Here is a 19,773-nt window from a genome sequence, read left to right as displayed (position 1 = left end):
GTTCATTGATTTTGATTTTTAGATTCAATTGTTGATAGGTATGTATTTGTTGTCATTTGCTTGTTCATATTTGTATCTTTTTTTCTTCTCCTTCTTAAAGAAAACCCTTTAACATTTCATATAATACTGTTTTGGTAGTGATGAACTTCTTTAGCTTTTTCTTGTCTGGGAAGCTCTTTATCAGACCTTCAATTCTAAATGATAGTTTTGCTGGGTAAAATTATCTTGGTTGTAGGTCCTTGCTTTTTATCACTTTTAATATTTCTTGCCACTCCTTTCTGGCCTACAAAGTTTCTGTTGAGAAGTCAACTGAGTCAACTGACAGTCTTATGGGAGCTCCCTTATAGGTAAGTAACTGCTTTTCTCTTGCTGCTTTTAAGATTCTCTCTTTATCTGTAACCGTTGACATTTTAATTATGATGTGTCTTGGTGTGGGCCTCTTTGGATTCATCTTGTTTGGCACTCTTTGCATTTCGGATTTGTGTATGTCTATTTCTTTTGTTTTTTGTTTGCTTTTTGTTAATCCTCACCCAAGGATATTTTTCCCATTGATTTTTAAAGAGGGTGGGAGGGAGAGCTAGGGGAGAGAGGCGGGGGAAGAGAAACATCAATGTGAGAGAGACACATTGATTGGTTGCCTTCTACCTGCACCCTGACCAGGGCTGGGGATTGAACTGCAATTCAGGTATGTGCCTTTGACCAGGAATCAAAACCAAGACCCTAAGGTACCTGGGCCGACACTCTAACCATTGAGCAACACCAGCCAGGGCTTGTATGTCTGTTTCTTTCACAAGGTAAGGGAAGCTTCTGTCACTGTTTTTTCAAATAGCTTTTCAATTTCTTGCTCCCTCTCTTCTCTTTCCTGCACCCCCATGATGCAAATGTTGGAATATAAGAGCCCAGAGACTCCTGATGCTATCTTCATATTTTTTTATTCCTTTTTCTTTTTTCCTTTTTTTTGGGGGGAGGGGGCTCTTTTCAGTTTATTGCATGAAGGAGTTACACTAGTCCAAGTTAAAAGCAGGCCCCAAATGGTTACATTATACAAGCTGTGAGGTTTTTAAACTTGTGAAAAGGAACAGAAGAGAAATTCTACTCATTGCAAAGAAATCCTCACTTAATCTTCAGTGAGCCAAAAGTACTTAAAACCCATGAACCTTCAGCTGGTCTTCTTTAGCCAGTCCAATCTCTACAAGGAGCTGGCATATGTTCTTGCTCTGGTCACCCTGCAGCTGAATTACTTCTCTGTATTCTAGATGCTCAATTATAGCCCATTGCAGGCAAATTTCTTCTTAAAGGCCTTCACTAGTTTCTTTTTATCATAATCATCAATGACCCCTTGGACAGTAGTAAGGGTCCTTCTGCCATTTCTCTGTTGAATTCTTATACGAATATAATCCTCAGTGCCAGCAGCTCATCACCCTTACTTGCATCAGCAAAGAGGTTGAAAGAGTGGAGGTTCTGGATAGCAGGCATACCATATGATTCCTTTCCCTTGGTGGAAATGGCTTGTGGAAGGCTGTGGCAGGAGAAGACAGGCAGCGGGGACAGATCACCGGGAAGCAAGGGGGACTCAAGGTGGAGGTTGCTGAGTTCTTGGGGCAGCTCAGTCACTGGGTAATTCTTTTTTCTTTTTGCTCTTCTGATTGGGTGTTTTTTGCTTCCTCATATCCAACTTGCAGACTTGATTCTCAGATTCTTCTTCTCTTCTGTTGATTCATTGTGAAATATTCTTCATTTTGGTTAGTGTAGTCTTCACTTCTGACTGGTTCTTTTTTATGCTTCCTATGTCCTTTTTTATGCAGTTGAAGTTCTCACTGAGTTTTTAAAGTTCTCACTAAATTACTTGAGCATCCTTATAACCATTGTTTTGAACTCTGTATCTGATAGTTTGCTTGCTACCATTTCATTTAGTTCTTTTTCTGGAGATTTCTCCTGTTCTTTCATTTGTGACATGTTTCTTTGTCTCCACATTTCAGCTGCTTCCCTGTGTGTGTTTCTATGTATTAGGTAGAGCTGCTAAGTATCCCATTATTGGTAGAGTGGCCTTATGTAGTATAGGGTCCAGTGGCACAGCCTCCCCAGTCACCTAAGCTGGGCACTCCAGGTGCGCCCTTGTGTGGGCTGTGTGCCCTGTTCTGTTGTTGAGCCTTGATTACTGTTTGCATCACCGGGAGGGATTGACCCCTCTGCCTAGACCAATTGGCTATGAGGACAAGCTATGACAGCAGAGGAGCTGCTGTGCAGGAGTCCACCCTACAGAGAAGGACTTGCTTCATTGGGGCTTTGATGTTCACTGAATCTATCCCTTGAGTGTGTCACTCGTGGAAGTAGTAGGGTTGCAATCTGACATGATATGAAGATGTCTACCAGATGTACTGGCCATGGGGCCTTCTGGAGGTACAAAGTCAGCCAGAGCCTATGCCCTGCCTGGGACCTCCTGGTACAAGCTACAGAGCAATCTTCAGATGGCTGCTACTTATATTGGGCTTGGAGATGCCCCGGTCAGGCCAAGCTGTGAACTAAGGCAGGCTGCTGCTAGTGCTTGGCCTGGGGTCACTTAGCAAGAGGCAGAGGCTAGATGCTACTCATTTGAGAAATTTTAGGAAAGTGCAAAGTATGGGACAAGAGAAGCAGGTTGTGTGAAAAAGCCTTGGATAAGCCCACAAGCTGGGTGGGGCAAGGTCTCAGGGAATCACTAGGGCAGAGCAAACAGCATGAGCCAGGTTGATGGAGACTCAGATATGCTGCCTGCCTGACTGCTCTGTAGGGGTAGGGCTCATCAAAGGAGCAATGGCCTCTTGCAACACTTTTGTCTAGAAGAAAGATGCCCTGATGCCAGGCCATTTAGTTCCTCCCCATATGTCCCTGGTTCCTTTCAAGCTGCTGCCCCAATGCTGGAACTCAGAGGAAGTGAGTCCAAGTAAGTCCATGTGTGGGCCCTTTAAAAGGAACTGCCTGGGACTCCAGCAGCCTCTGTGTCACTCAGCCACAATCCTCATTGGTTTTTACAGTCTGAAGTTACAGGGACTTCTCCTCATAACACTGGAGGCCTGGGCTGAGGTGTCTGGTGTGGGGCTGGGACACCTCGCTCCTTGGGGGAACCTCTGTAGCCAAGATATCCTTACCAATTAAAAACTCCCACACATGGGTGTGGGACCGGTCCATTCCAATGCTTTTGCCCCTCCTACCAGCATCCAGGTGGCTTCTTCTTTAATTCCCTAGTTGTGGGACTTGCATTCAGCTAGATTTCAGATTCTGAATGATGGTTGTTCTTAAGATTAGTTGTATTTTTTATGTGGTTATGGAGTATCCCAGTACCATGTTTACCTACACGACCATCTTGACCAGACCCTCTATTTCTAATCTTGTGCCCATATCACATAGCATGTACACAAATACAGTATTGTTTCTATTCTAAATGTACTTTTCTGTGGGGGTTTTTTAAATATTTTTTTTATTTCCTAGAGGAAGAGAGAGATAGAAACATCAGTGATAAAACAGAATCACTGATCAGCTGCCTCCTGAACATCCCATTACTGGGGATCGAGCCAGCAACCTAGGCATGTGCCCTGACCAGGAATCGAACTGTGACCTCCTGGTTCATAGGTTGAAACTCAACCACTGAGCCACACCAGCTAGACCTAAATGTACTTTTCTAAATTGACATCTCTGGTTTAGGATATACCTTACATTTGATGGTGCAATACAGGATTTTTTGTAAAAATAATAGTGCATCATATAATCAGCAGCTTTAGATTCTTTGTTATCCTATATACTAAAAGGTTAATAAGCAAATAGACCGAATGGCGGAACAACTGGAACAACCAACCAACCAACCAAATAATTGGCCGCTATGATGTGCGCTGACCACCAGGGGGCGTGTGCGGAACATGGTGGACATTGGCTGCGGAGGGATGGTGGAGAAGGTGAGGGGAGGCACCAGACCAAGGCAGGGCACCGGTTGCTGTCATCGGGGTGAGCCTCTGATGGTTACTGAAAATTCTTTGCTCCCATGTGCCGCAGTGCCAGCGCCACCGCTCGCACCCGCTGCCAGTGCCCAGCACCGGTCCCAATCACTTGGCACCATCAGCAGGTGCAAGCGGCAGCTGCTGGCCCTGATCACCCCTGAGGGCTTCTCCACCTCCCCCTGCTCCTAAGGGGCAATCAGGGTAGCAGCCGCCATTCACACCCATTGCTGGCACCGGCCCCAATCGCTCCATGCCATCAGCAGGTGCAAGCAGAGCTGGGGCTGGCACGTCAGCACATGGGAGTGGCAGCAGCGGGAGTGGGGCTGCCGGCAGACAGAGGACCGGCAGGAGAGGCCAGGCAGGGTCACGGAGGATGGGCTGAGACCCACCCCTGTGCCTACCGCAGCCTCGCGGCCTACAGTTCCTTTCAAGATGCATAAATTCATGTATTGGGCCCCTGGTATAGAATAACTGTAGGATGAATTTCCAGAAGCAAGAATTCTGGGCCAAAGGTACTTATTTGAAATTTGAAAGGTCCTTACAGGTATTGCTATGTTGTCCTTCATACATGTCCAATTTTGCACTCCCACCAGCAACTGAAGGACATGAACATTTTCTCACAGCCTGCGCCAACACAGTAAGCCATTAAATGTCTGGGTTCTGCCAACCTATCTAGTTGAAATATGGTAGATCAGTTTTTTTAAATATATTTTATTGATTTTTTACAGAGAGGAAGGGAGAGGGATAGTTAGAAACATCAATGAGAGAGAAACATCGATCAGCTGCCTCCTGCACACTCCCCACTGGGGACGTGCCCGTAACCAAGGTACATGCCCCTGACAGGAATCGAACCCGGGACCCTTCAGTCCGCAGGCCGACGCTCCATCCACTGAGCCAAACCAGCCAGGGCTGGTAGATCAGTTTTAATTTGCTTTTCCCTTGTGTGAATAAATATTGTTTCATATAAAAGTCATACATATTCCCATTTCCATGAACTATCAGTTCTTTTTTTTTTGAGAGAGAGAGAGAAACATCGATTGTGGCTCCACTTATGTATGCATTCATTGGTTGATGCTTGTCAGTGCCCTGACCTTTGTGTAGTGATATGAGCTGGTAATAGCCTGTGCTGTGCATTATGAATATTTTCCCAGATTGTCACTTGTCCTTGGTTTTCCTGAAAGCCCTTTGGCATGGGGATTTTTGCTTTTGTTCCCATTTTCTTTTAAAACTAAGATTTCCAATCTCAGTGTTTTCTCGGTGCGTTTATGTGGTTTCTTTGTTTATATTTGAACCATTTGAAATTTATCCTGATATATAGTATAAGATTAAGATTTAAAATTTCTTTTTTTTTTTTTATGGCTACCTGGTTACCCCAACACCAGTTACTAACTTGTCCGTCTTTTCTACACTAACTGTTTAAAGATGTCCTCACCCTGCTGTCCTACAATGTCCTATAGACCCTATGCTAGCCAGGGTTCTTGGGAAACCAGGGTTCTGAGGGGACTGATGAAGCCTTATGGGGGATCTGGAGTAAACACTCTGTGTGAATAAAAAAGAAATCTAAGAACTCAAAGCAACTTCATAGTGTGTGAACACTTCTCACTGTGTCCCCTTTGTATCTAAGTTGACAGTCAAGATAATTGAGTTGTGATATGATATTACTTTGAAGAGAGACCAGTTCTCCAACTTCAAAGCTACCAGTCCTTGTGGGGCTGTAGAGACAATCTGGGAGGTGTTACCACAGCTGTTCTGTGAGAGCTTCGGAGATGAACTGGAATAAGACCTGAACACCCTGAAGGTGTCAGGGAAATAATTACTCCTTCATTACAAAAAGGGAGACGGCGGGGTGGGGGGGGGCGCAAATGGGAAATTGGAGACCCTCTGTGTTTATTTTGGTCCTTCTAAAATAAGTAGAGAAAAGTTTCCCAGTCAGCATCATTGTCATCATGTAGCTTCATCTCTTAGGATGAAGTCCCTTCCTTTTCCCTTAATGACTTCCCACCTTTTCTATGAAGTTTAACTGCATTACTCTGCATTGCGATTGGGCTGTCACTTTGCCTCTGAAGATTCTCAGTTGTGTTGAGTTACTGTTAGCAGCTCTTAGGGTTTAGTGTTCCACCTGTTCCATGTCTACCCCCAAGTGATATACTTTGATTCAATTCTGACACTGCCCTGGAGTTAGCGTCAGACTCCACTGGTTTAAGGACTCAGTTTTCAAGACTGCATTCACCTTAGATGCCAGCCACGTGTCAAGGCATTCCTGACTAATTGGCTACGAATTCAGGACTTCCCACAACCCCCTCAGGTTTAACAAATCGCTTGAACAGCTCACAGAACTAAAAGTATTATGCTAATAATATTATTACAGTTTTACTATACAGGATACAACTCAGGAAGTATAACAAACAACACCCAAACCTATTTCTGTGTAACAAACAACACCCAAACCTGGTGACTTTAACAAACAACCATTTTAGCCCTGGCCGGTATTGCTCAGAGGTTGAACATCGGCCTGAGGACCAAAGAGTCACGGGTTTGATTCCTGGTCAAAGGCAGGCTCCTGGATTGTGGGTTCACTCCACACCCCCAGTAGGGGTGCAGACACCAGGCAACCAATCAGTGTGTCTCTCTCACATGGATTTTTCTCTCTCTCACCCTCCGTCCCTCCCTCACTTCCACTCTATAAATCAATGGAAAAAATATTCTCAGGTGAAGATTAACAAAACAAAAAAAATGAGTTGTGTTGGTTTATAGAAGTTAGGGTTTCACAAGTGAGCAGAGGAAGATTCAAGAGGGGGAAAATGTCTGCCGGACCTTATGGCATTCCTCAGTTAATGGAGGAGGACAATATCTTGATTACTAAGGGCCACAGAAGGGCATCTTAAATACGTTTCAAAAGCAAAGCTATGAGTCCAAAACTGACTAATTTTCTCACATAAGAAGAGCCTGGTCGGGGTTTCCATCTCTCTCTGCCTCTCCCTTCCTCTCTGAAATCAATAAAAAATTATTTTTAAAAAAAGAACAAAAGATTTCTCTTCACCAAAGGTTACCACAGGACAATGTTAATAGATGACAGATAGAAAAATGTATTTGCAATATCTAAAAAGAAGAAAGGTTAATATCTAGACAATACAAAGAACGCATGCAGATCAACAAAGACAAAACAGAAATCCCTGTAGAGAAAACAGCACAAGATGTAAACAATTGCCCAGGCCAATGTGTTTCAGTTGGTTGGGTAATGTCCCATGGTTGCTGGTTTGATTCCCAGTCAGGGCATACCACCCCCCACTGGGGGAATCAACCCCCCAGTAGGGGGCATGCAAAAGGCAGCCAGTCGCTCTCACATCAATGTCTCTCTCTCCCTTCCTCTCTCTCGAAAACTCAATTTAAAAAGTAAATAAAGATATATTTAAAAGAAAAAAATGTGGCTCGCTCTCGGGTCCTCGTTTCCAAGATGACCAAGAAAAGAAGGAATAACGGGCATGCCAAAAAAGGCCAAGGCATGTGCAGCCTATTCTTTGTACCAACTGCACCCGGTGCGTGCCCAAGGACAAGGCCATTAAGAAGTTTGTCATTCGAAACACAGTAGAGGCCGCAGCCGTTAGGGACATCTCCGAAACGAGTGTCTTCGATGCCTATGTGCTTCCCAAGCCGTATGTGAAGCTGCATTACTGTGTGAGCTGTGCCATTCACAGCAAGATAGTCAGGAACCGTTCTCATGAAGCCCGGAAGGACCAAACACCCCCACCCTGATTTAGACCTGCGGGTGCTGCCCCACAACCTCCACCAAAGCCCCTGTGAGGAGCTAAGTCTTTAAGGAGCGAAGAAAAGTTCTCTGGGGGGAAAAAATTGAAATTTTACTTCAAAAAAAAGAAAAGAAAAAAATGTGAACTATTTGCAGAAGAAACACACAAGGCATCAAATATAGGATGAGTAGCCCCACCGGAGGGCTCAGTGGTTGAGCGTCAACCTATGAACCAAGAGGTCATGGTTCAATTCCCGGTCAGGGCACATGCCTGGGTTGCAGCTTGATCCCCAGTGTGGGAGGTGCAGGAGGCAGCCGATCAATGATTCTCTGTCATCATTGATGTTTCTATCTCTTTCTCCCTCTCCCTTCCTCTCTGAAATCAATAAAAAAAATATTTTTTTAAATATATGTAGGATGAGTACTCAAAGAAATGTAAATGAAAACGAGGAGCTGTCCTTCACACCTAGTACACTGGCAAAATGCAGGAAGCTGGTGGTGGGGACGTGGGAACTCCGGAACCCCATGCACTGTGAGTGGAAGTCAGCCTGGGATAGCCATTCTGACTGTCCTGTCCAGCTCTCAAACGTAGTGGACTACACCTGCTCAGAGAAACACAGGGAGATGTTTAAACATAGTGCTTCCAGTAATAAATTGTTAGCCATTGGGAAAAAATAAGAATTCATGAGTCCCTAAAAGCTCCTAGAGCTTCCCCATTGCTGCCTTGCAGGGTGTGCCCAGGATGGAGATGAAGATTTGCCCAGACTGGGGAAGCTACCAACCAGACGCCCCAGGCAGGCCTGGAACTTTGGAGCTTCCTGTACTTACCCTCTACTGTTCCGTCCCCACATATAGTTTCCTGACACCGGGCCCTAGCCCACAGAGTGCCATCTGCATACGTCACATTTCTGTTGCAAATTCTATCCAACATTTATCTAGCAAATGCACTTAGCCAGACCCTGTTCTGCACACTGGGATAAGGACTGAGGATGAAGTGGTTCCTGCCCACAGGGAGCACAGTGGTCAGGGCAGAGCTGCCTGTCACAGCCAAGGGATAGAGAATAGGGTCCAAGCTCACAGGACATCAGGGAAGGGAAAGGTCACTAATTAGGGTCGGGAAGCTTCCTGGTAAAGAATACAAGAGGGTTGGGCTTGAACTATGGTTAGGAGTTCATGAACCCACAAAGGGCAGGGGTGTCTGGAAGGACAGTGAGGGAAAGGGGTTCCTGGTATCCTGGGTTTCTGCAGCAAACCTGGGGAGCAACAGGTCTGGCCTTATACTCACCCTGCCCTTCCCTCCCCCACTGGGCTGACCGTTGGAGATGCTGTGAGCACCTGCAGCAGGCAACTTCAACAGACCTCGGGACGGAGTGCAGTGACCGAAGACGCAGTAAGAACAGAACACTGGGGGACAGGGAGACAGACTCTGTATTTTCCCCTTCTCCCCACCTAACCCCACCCCAGCCCCAGCCACCATCAAAAAAGGACCTGACCCTGAGGGCAACATTTCAGCCCTTCTTGTCATCCTGCTGAGGTTCCTAAGATGGGAAGAGAAGAGAAAAAAAATTTTTAATAACAATAATGATGACAACTCCATAAGCATTTCAATCAGGCTTACTGTACTGTATGTCAGGCACCGTTCTAATACTTTGCATGAATTACAATGCCCACTCGTGTCTCCTTGCCATTTTCCAGACATTCTCATCACAGGGCCTTTGCACAGGCTGCTCTCTCTGCCTGGAATACTTTCTACCCACATGGTTTGATCCCTTCTTTCAAGTGCTGGCACATCACCTTCCTACTGAGGTCTTCCCTGACCACTCAGTTTAGAGGTGAAAAACCTTCCAGCACTCCCCATGCCCCTTTCCTGCTTTATTTTTCTTCTCACCACTTATCTCCTTCTAAAATGCCTTCATTGGCCTATGTTGTTCATTGTCTGTCTGCCCCATGAGAATGTCAGTGCCACTAAGGCAGTGGTTTGTATCTGTTTTGTGCACTACTGTTTCATCCCTAAGGCCTAGAATCAAGCACATAGTAGGTACTCAGCAAACATTTGTTAAAAATATGAAATCCAATGAGGTAAAAGCTATCATACATAGTTTCTGCTTTACAGACAAGGAAACTGTGGCACAGAGAGGTTAGGGTATTTGCCCCAGTCAGTAAATAACAGAGCTGGGATGTAAAGCCAAGCAGCAGAAGAACAGGCATATAGACCAATGGAACAGAACAGAGACCCCAGAAATCAACTCAAGCCATTACACTCAATCAATACTTGATAAAGGAGGCAAGAACATACAATGGAGTCAGGATAGCCTATTCAACAAATAGTGCTGGTAAAATTGGACAGGTACATGCAAGAAAATAAAACTAGACCACCAACTTACACCACACACAAGAATAAACTTTAAATGGATAAAAGACTTAAATGTAAGTCACAAAACCATAAAAATCCTAGAAGACATAAAGCAGTAAAATCTCAGACATCTCTGTAGCAATATATATTTTTTTAAATAATTCTTTATTGTTGAAAGTATTACATATGTCCCCTTTCTTCGCCCCCCCCCCATTGACCTCCTGCAGCGCACCACCACCCCCCTCCCAGGCCTTCACCACCTTATTGTCTGGGTCCATGGGTTATGCATATATGTATATGCGTTCTTTGATAGATTACCTCCCACCCACCCACCCTCCCCCACCTTCCCTCTGAGATTCCGCACTCTGTGCTATGTCTTGTAGCAATATTTTTGATGATGTATCTCCTAGGGCAGTGGTCGGCAAACTGCGGTTCGCACATGTGGCTCGCAAGCCGCGGTTTGCCGCTCTATTGACTAATGAGTTTGCCAACCACTGACCTAGACTCTCAGTTCCAATAATTACAGGCTGTTGTTGTTCCTTGTGATTAAGCCCCTATCCCAGTGGTCCGCAAACTCAACAATGTTTCTCTCACATCAATGTTTCTCTGTCTTTCCCTTCTCTCTTCCACTCTCTCTAAAAGTCAATGGAAAAATACCCTCAGGTGAGGACCTAGGGCAAGGGAAACAAAGGAGTAAAAAAAACCTATGGGGGTACATTAAACCAAAAAGCTTCTGCACAGCAAAAGAATCCATCAACAGCCCTAGCCGGTTTGGCTCAGTGGATAGAGCATAGGCTTGCGGACCAAAGGGTCCCAGGTTCAATTCTGGTCGAGGGCACGTGCCTTGATTGCAGACTTCTCCCTGACCCTGGCCCTGGTCGGGGCTCAGGCAGGAGGCAACCAATCAATGTGTTTCTTTCACATCAATGTTTCTCTCTGTGTTCCACTTCCCCTAAAAATTCAATGGAAAAATGTCCTCAGGTGAGGATTTAAAAAAAAAAGAGAGAGAGAGAATCAATCAACAAAATGAAAAGGGAACCCACTGTGTGGGAGGACGTATTTACTAATGATACATCTGATAAGGGCTTAATTTCCAAAATATAATCAAGAACTTACACAACTCAAAACCAGGAAGACAAACAATCCAATTGAAAAATGGGCAAAGGGCCTGGTCGGCGTGGTTCAGTGGTTGAGCATCAACCTATGAACTAGGACAGTGGTCAGCAAACTCATTAGTCAACAGAGCGGCAAACCGCGACTCGCGAGCCACATGTGGCTCATGAGCCGCAGTTTGCCGACCACTGAACTAGGAGGTCACAGTTCGATTCCCAATCAGGGCACATGCCCAGGTTGTAGGCTCCATCCCCAGTGTGGGGCATGCAGGAGACAGCCTATCAGTGATTCTCTCTCATCATTGATATTTCTATCTCTCTCTCCCTTTCCCTTCTACTCTGAATAAATAAAAATATATTTTTTAAATAAAGAAAAATGGGCAAAAGACCTGAAAAGACACTTCTCCAAAGTGGACATACAGATGGTCAATAGACATATGAAAAAAAAATGCTCAACGTCGCTAATCACCAGAGACATGCAAATTAAAACCACAATGAGATATCACCTCACATCTGCCAGAATGGCTACTATCAATAAATCAACAAACAACAAGTTTTGGTGAGGATGTGGAAAAAAGGAAACCCTAGTGCACTGTTGGTGGGAATGCAGACTGGTGCAGTTATTGTATGAAGTTTCCTCAAAAAATTAAAAATGGAAATGTCTTTTGATCCAGCAATCCCACTTCTGAGAATATATCCTAAGAATCCCGAAACACCAGGATAAAAGAAACCCCAGGACGGCTGAGAGCCTGGCTGACTTTCTCTGGCGAGAGGGGAAAGGAAGCCCCCGACTGCACTAAACCCCAGTTCCGGGCAAAACCCCGTGGACCCAGGCCGACACTCTATCCACTGAGCCAAACCGGTTCAAGCAAATTGTTGACATTATTATAGATATCCCCTATTTCCCCCACTTTGCCTTCCTCCACCCAGACAATGAGATAGTCTAGCCAACCACATTATTGTCTGCGTTCATAGGCTATGTATATATGTTCTTTGGCTGTTCTCTTCATCTTCTTTTATCCTGGTGTTTCGGGACTCTAAGCTGATTTCTCAACAGAAAATGTGCAGACCAGAAGGGAGTGGCAAGAAATATTCAAAGTGATGAATAGCAAGAACCTACAACCAAGATTACTCTACCCAGCAAAGCTTTCATTTAGAATTGAAGGTCAGATAAAGAGTTCCATAGACAAGAAAAAGCTAAAGGAGTTCATAACCACCAAACCAGTATTACATGAAATGTTGAAGGGTAGTCTTTAAGGAGGAGGAGGAGGAGGAGGAAGAAGAAAAGGAGGAGGAGGAAGGAGGGGGAGGGGGAGGGGAGAAGAAGGAGAAGGAAAAGAAGAAGAAGCAGGTAATAAATACATATCTATTAACAATTGCACCTAAAAATCAAAGTAAATGAACAAGAAATCTAATTAACAAAATAAACCGATGAGAGATTAAAAATGGTGGTGGAGGAGAAACCAAGATGGCGGCATAAGTAAGCACCTAAACTGCTACCTCGCACAACAGTTTCAAAACTACAACTAAAAGACAGAACGGACACCATCTATAACCACAGGAAAGCTGGCTGAGTGGAAATTCTACAACTAGAAGGAAAGAGAAAAGCTCACAGAGAATTGGAGGTACGGCAAAGGGTCTTTGTGCACACAGAGAGGAAGGGCAGCTGAGAGCCTGGCTGACTTTCTCTGGCGGAAGGGGGAAGGAAGCCCCCGACTGCACTGAACCCCAGTTCCAACTGCACTGAACCCCAGTTCCGGGCAAAACCCCGTGGACCCAGGCTCATACAGGGGGAGTCTGGACTGTCAGGTAGAGAGAAAGGCACCCGGAGACTCGGATATCCGGGGAAGACCCAGGGGAGCCCCGGCAGGCAGGGGTCTGGAGGCACGCGCGCCAGTGTGCACAAAGACTGCGGAGGTTGCCACAGGCTTTCCCTAGCGGAAGGGAGTCGGAAGCTCCTGACTGCACTGAGCCCCAGTTCTGACTGCACTGAACCCCAGTTCCAGGCAAGCCCCTGGGGACCCACGCTCTTGCAGGGGGAATCTGGACTCTCGGGTGGAGACTCGGGAGCCGGGGAAGGCAGAGGTCTGGAGGCGCGCGCACGCAAGGGCAAGGCTGACGGGAAGCCAACACTGTCTGCTCCACCCTGAGACTCCACCCCATCCAAGCTGAGCACAGAGGCTTTTGCAATTTGGCAAGTTTAATCCTATAAGGCTGTCTCCAGCACCGAACTTCTCCCAGCGTAGACACAGCTGATCCTCACAGCCAACTGGCCTGCAGGTCAATTCCTCCCAGTGATACGAACAACAATCAAGACTTAACTACAACAAGGCTGTACACACAGTCCACAAAGGGCTGCACCAAGAGTGTCCACCTCAGGTTAACTGGGGAGGCCGACCCACTGGGCCATATAGGAAACCTAGCACACAAAGCTACCCTACCAACTCAGGGAAGCAATGAAAATGCGGTGACAAAGAAACAGATCACAAACGAAAGAAATGGAGGAAAACAAACGACTGGATATAGAATTCAAAACCACAGTTATAAGGCTTTTCATAATATCCTAGAAAAGGCCGATAAATATAACGAGACCCTAGAAGATATGAAAAAGGACCAACTAGAAATTAAACATACACTGACTGAAATAAAAAATATTATACAGAGACCCAACAACAGACTAGAGGAACACAAGAATCAAGTCAAAGAATTGAAATACAAAGAAGCAAAAAACACTCAACCGGAAAAGCAAAAAGAAAAAAAAATCCAAAAAGTTGAAGATAGTGTAAGGAGCCTCTGGGACAACTTCAAGCGTACCAACATCAGAATTATGGGGGTGCCAGAAGAAGAGAGAGAGCAAGATACTGAAAACCTATTGGAAGAAATAATGACCGAAAACTTCCCCCACCTGGTGAAAGAAATAGACTTACAAGTCCAGGAAGTGCACAGAACCCCAAACAAAAGGAATCCAAAGAGGACCACACCAAGACACATCATAATTAAAATGCCAAGAAAAAAAGACAAAGAGAGAATATTAAAAGCAGCAAGAGAAAAACAGTTAATTACCTACAAGGGAGCACCCATACGATTGTAGCTGATTTCTCAACAGAAACTATGCAGGCCAGATGGGAGTGGCAAGAAATATTCAAATAGCAAGAACCTACAACCAAGATTACTCTACCCAGCAAAGCTATCATTCAGAATTGAAGGGCAGATAAAGAGCTTCACAGATAAGAAAAAGCTAAAGGGGTTCATCACCACCAAACCAGTATTATATGAAATGCTGAAAGGTATTCTTAAAGAAGAGGAAGAAGAAAAAAGTAAAGATAAAAATTATGAACAACAAATACATATCTATCAACAAGTGAACCTAAAAATCAAGTGAATTAAAAACCTGAGGAACAGAATAATCTGGTGAATATAATAGAATCAGGGGCATAGAAAGGGAGTGGACTGATAATTCTCAGGGGGAAAGGGATATGGGGGGGTTCAGGAAGAGACTGGACAAAAATCATACGCCTATGGATGAGGACAGTGGCGGGGAAGTAAGGGCAGAAGGTGTGGTGGGAACCGGGTGGAGGGGAGCTATGGGGGGAAAAAGGAGAAACAATTGTAATAATCTGAATAAAGATTTATAAATAAATAAAAATGGCGGTGGAGTAACTGGATGCTGCACAGGCACACTCCCAGGACCAAACTGAAATTACACCTAAAATACAAAAAAAACATCCGCCCAGCCAGCATAGCTTAGTGGTTGAGACTGATCTATGAACCAGGAAGTCACAGTTCAATTCCTGGTCAGGGAACATACTTGGGTTGTGGGCTCAATCCACAGTGTGGAGCATGCAGGAGGTAGCCCATCAGTGATTCTCTCTCATCATTGATATTTCTACCTCTCTCTCCCTCTGCCTTCTTCTCTTAATATAAATATTTTTAAAAAACATCCTGAGCCCTAACCAGTTTGGCTCAGTGGATATAGCATCGGCCTACGGACTGAAAGGTCCCAGGTTCAATTCCGGTCAGGGGCATGTATCCTGGTTGTGGCACACCCCAGTAGGAGGTGTGCAGGAGGCAGCTGATCGATGTTTCTCTCTCATCGGTGTTTCTAGCTCTCTATCCCTCTCCCTTCCTCTCTGTAAAAAATCAATAAAATATATATTTTTAAAAAAACATCCTGAATAATCAACTGAAGACTAGCTGAAAAGAACCTTGATAACCAAGGACAGAAAGTGAAGACAACATAGAGACTGGTAGGAAGGGTAAAGGTGTGAAAGGGCTGGCCAGGCTCCCACAGACAGCAACTGAAGTTCTGGAGAGATATCTCAGCTGTAAGAGGTTGCTTACAGTAGTCTGATCCCAAAACTAGGCCCCCAGCAGAGAGCACCAAACTGAAGAAGGTGCCCACATAACATATGGCTGTGAAAAGCAGCAGGGTGGCTGTCTACCAGGGGTGAGATGGCAGGAAATGCAGGCACCCTCTTAAATGACCAATGTGCAAAATTTAGTGTGCAGCCACTCACCTTGGGTTTGGCAGAGGGAGGGCAGAGTGAACTGGAGCTGTGTGAGCAGAAGGCAGAGTTGGGGGCTCTGGGATTAGAGCTTGGAAGGCAGACACTCTGGTTTCCTGTGCAGAATCATTCTCTCATACTGAGGAGGTCATCTTTCTCAGGCAGACCTTGCTATACAGGCAGTTTTTGACTGGGAGAAAGACAGTTGACCCAGCCTATTGGAAAACCCCTTACCCCATGCTGTGGAGTTCCTGAGGCTCATTAAGAGACTGAGAATAACAATTATCCTCCAGGCAAAAGGAATTGCTCTCACCCCACCTGTGGATGATTGCCAAGGCTACTCAAGACTGAATCCAATCAGTGTTCAGGCAGAGGATGGAGGCTTTGAGTCCTTGCCAGATCTAATTAGTCCAAAATAGCATTTGACACTGTCCATCACTAGAGATTGGGAGGCCTAGCAGATCTACCTAATATATAAAAAGGCTAAAGAAGTTTATCACAAATTGAACAGGCAGCCAAAATAGGGAGACAAAAAACAACAACCCCCAAATGAAAGAACAAGAGAATTCTCCACAAGAAGAGCTAAATGAAATGGAGATAAGAAATTTATTAGACAAAAAAATATAAAAAATTAAATTTTTTTTTTAATTTATCAGACATAGAGTTCAGAATAATGATGGCAAAGATGTTCAACAGCATGAGAAAAGATAAAGTAACTATGAAGAATGACATAGCACTCATAAAGAACACAGTGGAAGGAATACACAGCAGATTAGGGGAGGCTGAGGGTCAGATCAGTGAATTAGAAGATGGGGTAGCCCTAAAAAGTTTGGCCCTAAAAAGTGGATAGAGCGTCTGTCTGCAGACTCAAGAGTCCCAGGTTTGATTCCGGTCGAGGGCATGTACGTTGGTTGTGGGCACATACCCAGTAGGGAGTGTGCAGGAGGCAGCTGATTGATGTTTCTTTCTCATTGATGTTTCTAGCTCTCTATCCCTCTCCCTTCCTCTCCGTAAAAAATCAATATAATATATTTTTTTTAAAAGAAGAAGATGGGGTAGGAAAAAATTATGCAATCAGAGAAATAAAAAGAAAAAGACAATTAAAAAACAGGAGGACAGCTTAAGGGAGCTGTGGGACAACATGAAATGTAACAATATTTGCATAATAGGTGTGCCAGAAGGAGAAGAAAGTGAGCAAGGGATAGAGAACATGTTTGAAGAAATAATGGTAGAAAACTTCCCTAACCTGATAAAGGAAAAAGTCACATAAGTTCAGGAGGCACAGAGATCCCCAAGCAAGAAGAACCTAAACTGGTCCACACCCAGACATATCATAATTAAAATGCCAAAAATTAAAGACAGAGAATCTTAAAGGCAGCAAGAGAAAAGCAATGTGTTACCTACAAAGGAACTCCCATAAGGCTATCAGCTGATTTCTTATCAGGAACTCTACAGGCCAGAAGGGAATGGCATGAAGTATTCAAGGTAATGGAAAGCCAGGACCTGAAACTAAGATTAATATATCCAGCAAGGCTATCATTCAAAATATATGGTAACATAAAGAACTTCCCAGACGAAAAAATAAGGTTAAAGAAGTTTATCACCATCTGCAGGAAGCCACCCACTGCTGATACTATCATGAGAGTGCACCAAGAAACGTAGAAGGCCAATGGACCTTGGGCGTTGGCAGGGCTAACACTAAGCACCATTGTTCTATTGAGATAGCAGTGGTGGCTTGAAGCAATTTCCTGACCTATAGCATCAAAGTAAATGTTTACTGGACCTTACTGATCTTTACTGATCTTTATTGACCTTAGAGATGGTCTGTGTGCTACCTGTTTGCCATGCTTTACTGAGGGCAAGATGTGTATCTATAAAAAGCAGATAAGGCCAGGTTTCGGTGTGCCTCTCCAAGAGATAGGTCTCCACCTGGCCCCCCATGCATTTTAAATTCATATTTCTTGTATAATATTTTCATTTGTGCATCGGCCCCTCCTTCAGATCCTGAACCCTAGCCATGCAGGTCGCAGCAACCACCAAACCTACACTACAAGAAATGCTAAAGTGATTGCTGTAATGAGAAGAAAAAATAGAGAATCATAGGCATACAGAATTAAAATGGCAATAAATAAGAACAATAATACATTAAAAGCCCTAGCCCATTTGGCTCAATGGGTAGAGCATCAGCCTGTGGACTGAAAGGTCCCAGGTTTGATTCCAGTCAAGGGCACATGCCTGGGTTGCGGTCTTGATCCCCAGTAGGGGGCATGCAGGAGGCAGCCAGTCAATGATTCTCTCTCATCATTGATGTTTCCATCTCTCCCTCTCCCTTCCTCCCTGAAATCAATAAAAATATATTTTTTAAAAAAATAATAATAATACATTAAATGTAAATGTAAATGGATTCAATGCTCCAATCAAAAGACATAGGATAGATGAATGGATACAAAGCATGACCCAATTATATGTTGTCTACAAGAGACCCACCTCAGAACAAAAGACTCACACAGGATGAGAATGAAGGGATTGAAAATTTTTTTCCATGAAAATGGAAACGAAAAAAGAAGCTGGAGTAACAATACTCATATCTGACAAAATAGACTTCAAAATGAAGGCCATCACAAGAGACAACAAAGGTCACTACATAATACTAAAGGGATTGATCCAACAAGAGGATATAACCCTGGTAAACATATATGCACCCAATATAGGAGCACCTAAATATATAAAAACTTCTAGAGGACTTTAATGGAGAGATTGACAACATAACAGTCATAATAGGGGAATCTAACACCCCAATGACATCACTGGCTAGATCTTCCAGACAAAAAAAAATCACCAAGGAAACAGTGACTCTAAAGGACACACTGGATCAGATGGATTTAATTGACATGTATAGAACATTTCACCCCAAAGCTGCAGAATATACTTTCTTCTCAAGTGCACATAGGTCATTCACAAAAACAGACCACATATTAGGACACAAAATAAGACTCTACAAGTTCAAGATTGAAATCATATCAAGCATCTTCTCACATCACAATGGAATGAAATTAGAAATCAACTACAGTAAAAAACACTCAAAAACATTAAAACACATAGAGGCTAAGTAGCATGTTCAATAAATGGATTACCAATGAGATCCAGAAAGAAATCAAAAACTCCCTGGAAGCAAATGAAAATAAACACACAACAACCCAAAATCTCTGGGACACAGCCAAAAGCAGTCCTGAGGGAAAATTTCATAGCACTACAGGCCTACCTCAAAAAAAACAAGAAAAATTAATAATAAACTATTTAGCCCTACAACTTAAAGAATTGGAAAGAGACCAATAAGAAAAGCTCAGAGTAAGTAGAAGAAAATAATAACGATCAAAGCAGAAATAAATAACATATACACTAAAAAGAACAATAGAAAAGATCAATGAAACCAAGAGCTAGTTCTTTAACTAGATAAACAAGATTAATGAACCGTTAGCCGTACTCATCAAGAAACAAAGAGCCCTAGCCAGTTTGGCTCAGTGGATAGAGCATCGGCCTGCAGACCAAAGGATCCCAGGTTCAACTCCAGTCAAGGGCACGTGCCTTGGTTGCAGGCTCCTCCCCAGTCTGGGCCCTGGTCAGGGTTCATGCAGGAGGCAACCAATCAATGTGTTTCTCTCACATTGATGTTTCTCTCTATCTTCCCCTCTCTCTTCCACTCTCCCTAAAAATCAATGGGAAAAATAAATAAATAAAATTTTAAAAAAAAATAATAAAAATCAATGGAAAAATGTGGGTGAGGATTAAAAAAAGAAGAGAGAGAAACAAAAAGAGGACCCAAATAAATAAAATCAGAAACAAAAGCAGAGAAGTAACAACTGACGCCACAGAAATACAAAGGATTATAAGAAGATACTATGAACAACTATATGCCAACAAGCTGGACAATGTGGATGAAATGGACAAATTCCTAGAAAAATACAATCTCCCAAAACTGAATCAGAAAGAATCAGAAAACCTGAATAGGAGGATCCAAGATGGCGGCGTAGGTAAACACCTAAACTGCTGCCTCGCACAACAATTTCAAAACTACAACTAAAAGACA

General features: G+C 43.8%; 1 protein-coding gene and 2 pseudogenes across 5 annotated transcripts in view; 1 reads left to right on the top strand and 2 right to left on the bottom strand.

Annotated features, from left to right (window-relative positions):
- DLL3 (delta like canonical Notch ligand 3) overlaps positions 1–19,773 on the bottom strand; it is an 85,860-nt gene that overhangs the window by 23,692 nt on the left and 42,395 nt on the right. The window lies entirely within an intron of this gene.
- LOC308235823 (eukaryotic translation initiation factor 1-like) lies at positions 1,143–1,485 on the bottom strand (annotated as a pseudogene). The gene has a single exon. The product of its transcript is annotated as a eukaryotic translation initiation factor 1-like (transcript).
- On the top strand, positions 7,426–7,772 carry LOC308235254 (small ribosomal subunit protein eS26-like; annotated as a pseudogene). The gene has a single exon. The product of its transcript is annotated as a small ribosomal subunit protein eS26-like (transcript).

This window comes from Plecotus auritus, assembly GCF_963455305.1.
Source record: "Plecotus auritus genome assembly, chromosome: 10".
NCBI classification, from domain to species: Eukaryota; Metazoa; Chordata; class Mammalia; order Chiroptera; family Vespertilionidae; genus Plecotus; species Plecotus auritus.
Note: the sequence above shows the minus strand (reverse complement) of the source record. Positions and strands in the feature narration are given on the sequence as shown.